This window comes from Macadamia integrifolia, unplaced genomic scaffold, assembly GCF_013358625.1.
Source record: "Macadamia integrifolia cultivar HAES 741 unplaced genomic scaffold, SCU_Mint_v3 scaffold1985, whole genome shotgun sequence".
In the NCBI taxonomy this organism is placed as follows: Eukaryota; Viridiplantae; Streptophyta; class Magnoliopsida; order Proteales; family Proteaceae; genus Macadamia; species Macadamia integrifolia.
The window spans coordinates 90,414-94,266 of NW_024868451.1; the positions used below are offsets into that span (position 1 = coordinate 90,414).

At 35.7% G+C, this 3,853-nt stretch overlaps 1 pseudogene; it reads left to right on the forward strand.

Annotated features, from left to right (window-relative positions):
- Positions 1–2,507: 2,507 nt before the first annotated feature.
- LOC122065366 lies at positions 2,508–3,362 on the forward strand (annotated as a pseudogene).
- Positions 3,363–3,853: the final 491 nt, after the last annotated feature.

Sequence of the window (3,853 nt, forward strand, 5' to 3'; positions counted from 1 at the left end):
TTGGTAACGTGTGAGTCTTATTGATCTCCACGTGGCTTTTGACCGTTCAAATCAAAAAAGAATATATAAAAAGGTACAAACAAAACAATAAAACATGGTATTTATGATTGACCCACGTGCTTATTTTTATTATAAGAGTTAATTTTGCTTTTTATGTAATTTTTCTTAAATTTGGTCTTAAACAAGGTTTGATCGTCCGGGGATTGGAATTATAAATGGAAATCTGCAATCCTTATCGGGATGAGGCAGATATTCTGGATGGAACCTAGATTTTGAACGTTGCCTCGCGCTGTATTAATGGCAACAATTACCCCACATGTTTGTATGGTCTAGATAATTATGTAGAGAGGGTGGGGTAACATTGATTGATCAGGTTTTCAGTTAGCGTGTCTTCTTTTATTGAAGGAGCAATCTATGCTTATTACTTTAATGCTTTAGGTTAAGCCTTCTAATATAGTCAGACCTTTTGTTATACTTCATAAGATTTTGTGTGTATAGATATATGTGAGTAGAGTGTTGAAATATTAGGAGATATAGAGTTATGGTACGTTGGTTGATATAGGATCTAATGTCTTTGTGGATTGAGTCGCTTTTTCCAACCAAATTCTTAAGAGGTTTTGGGTTTGTCGGTCCAAAATGGTATCGCCCTAAGCATGTTTTGGAGATGTATAAACTTTCTATACTCTTGTAAAAAATATTTTAATTTTTTCTTTTAGGGATTCCTCAAAGATAGCATGGCATCTACATCCGTATAAGGTCAATGGAATCACAAGTTGAGGCGGCAATAGGGTGGAAATTTTGTCTTTAATAAAAAAAAATTCTTCTGTCGTAGTGTAAAGGTCATGTTGAGAAAAAATTATAAAATAAAATAAAAATTTACCAATTACGCAAAATTGGCAACTGGATTTAACAAAGCATGCATCAATTCAAATACTTACCAAAAATATGAGGTAGCACACAACCGGATGTTGTGGAATCCATTTTATATGGTTTAATCACATGATGAGAAATCCCAGTGCCAAAGATGTATTGTCGTGGTTATTTTGACAATGTTTTGCCTACCATCTTGCCCTTATAGTTTTAGGGTTAACACCAATTGTGTGGATCTTCCCTTTGACTAAACTGATAACACATTATCCTTATTTCATTCATTTACCATCGTTGGAAAACTGTCTAATAGGAAGACCATGGTTGGGCAGCATATTCTTTAGTTTGGTAATATACATGCTCAAAGCAAATAGTTCAGTAAGTATTCAAATAAGTTATTCATTTCAAAAGGAACCATCTTGTTTAATCATTTAATCTTAGGAATAGAGAACCCATCTTTGTTCTCTAGACATGGTTTCTTGTTTTTAAAGGGATAAAAGTGTCTTTTCACAGTCCTTAGAACAAAGGATGTGTCTGTATGTGTAGAGAATGCATACGAGTAACATTCTTCCTTATGTAATTTTAATAATAATAACATTATAATAATAAAAAAATTATTAAATAGGAGTTAAGAAATAATTTTAAAGGCGGGCGCAGGATGCTCTCCATGGTTTAAGGCTTGTAGTTATATAATTAGAATCTAATGATGATAGTCTTTGGATGAATTGATTTACTACTAAAACAATTTAAAATGGTGGGAAAGTTATTCCTAAGGGACATATAGAAAAAAATGGATTCAAAATATGATTTACCTTTAGATGAATGAAATAAAAATGAAAAAAGGCAGTGGAATCATTGGGGAAAAAAGAACCTACCTCCCATTGTAGGAACTCTCTCGATGTGATACATGTCAAATCCTTGAACAGTTTTGAAATTAATATAATGGGATGGAGGGAAATTAAATTAGTATGAAATTTAACATTAATCTAAATTGTTTTTTTTTTTCTTTTTTTTTTATTTGGATAAGGCTTGTCTAGGTCATGATGAGGCTAAGATATCCACTTTTCTACAGGGCTGTTATCATGAGTAAAGGTGGACGTGCGGGAAAAGTTCCCAGATCCGCCCCCTAATATAATTGGTGGGGAGCTTCTTCCTGCCCATGCCTACTCTTACTCTTTCTTTTTTGGGTAATTTACAGTGCCATCCTGAAGAATATCACAATTATAAAAATACTCTCTCTGTTTCATCAAATTAGACTTAAACTCCTTATTGTCAGTCACTATTAAAGAATATACCTTATATGTTGATATCAGTAACTATATTTTATTTTAAATACTAAAATACCCTTATTAAATATGAAGTACCTAAAATACCCTTATTAAATATGAAGTACCTAAAATACCCTTATTAAATATGAAGTACCTAAAATACCCTTGCAATAAGTTAATATTTCTTTCACCCAAATTGTAATTTTTGGACCACCGGCGATCATTTAGAGCAACGGCAGTGGCATCAACTATAGACGACAACAGAATGCAACGCATAGGACCTCGTGGAGACAAGGCGGAACAAACGTGTGAATTCGCTACAGACGTCGCTTGAGAGCCAAAACATCCACATTCCTCAACCAAGCGTGACCTATGATGCAATACTATGTTTCTGTGGGACGTCAAGGGTTTGAGGGACTTATACAGAAAGGGACTCTCATCAAGGCCAATACCGACGGTGTCTTCCCTCGACACGACGCCAAGCCGACTGCACTGAAACCTGAAGAAAAGCCTCCCAAGTTCTATCCCGGCGATGATGTCAAGAAGCCGCTTGTTAACAAGCACAAGATAAACTCAGGTAGAGTATTACTCCTGGAACGATTTTGATTATCCTTGCTAGGAGGTTTAAGGGGAAAAGAGTTGTTTTCCTTAAGCAACTTCCGTTTGGATTGCTTCTCGTTATGGGGCCATTCAAGGTCAATGGTGTTCCTCTACGCTGTGTTAACCAATCATATGTGATTGGAATCTCCACCGAGGTAGACATTTCTAGTGTAAATGCAGAGACATATGACGATAAGTATTTTGCAAAGGAAGGTGAAAAGAAGAAAAAGAAGGTCGAAGGTGAATTCTTTGAAGCATAAAAAGAGGAAAAAAAGGCACTTCCACAGGAGAAGAAGGACGACCAGAAAGCAGTGGATGCTCCATTGATATATTTTTTCGAGTTTTGCATCTTTTGGTTAAAAAAAAAAAAGTTGTCCTGCTGCGTTCAACCTTTGTTCACACCATAACGTGATACATATTGCCGCCGTGAAGAACTTGGAGTGGAATTGCTGGAACTCTTCCTATTCTAGCTGCCAATGTGCCTCGGAGCTCTCGATAAGGTAAATTCACATAATCACAGTAATCTTTCTCACTTTTCGCCATTTTTGTCAATTTGTTGCTTTTGCAAGTCCCCTTCCTGTTCATGCAAAGTATGAGGAAATGGCAATGATGGATAATGTAGAATGACAAAAGTGGCCCTTTTTTTTGTTGTTGAAATGGGAACAGGTAAAGGGAGATGGGAAGAATGGGGTAGGTGGAGGTGATTGAGCTAAAATGAGTTTTAGTGAAAATAGTATAACAGTCATATTAACGTTTAACTAACAGTGACTGACGGTAGGGGGTCTGAGTCTAATTTGATGAAACAGATGGGATGTTTTTATAATTATGGTATTATTCAGGGGTTGGCTTTGTAAATTACCTTCTTTTTTTTTTTTTCTGATAACGTGCACTCACGCTTCCCACCTAGCTAATCAGAATGTTTTCTATCTTTATCCTCAGCACTTGATTGGGTGTAAGATAAGGCAGTGAGATGGGGATCTGATTCATCTCCCAAATATACATATGTCAGATTGTAGGAAGAGTAGTTGGAAAGGATCCCAATATCCCACTCAATATATAATGGAGGGCCCTTATATAAGCAACCATTGTTTGAAAGGTTTTTTTTTTGGGTACAATAT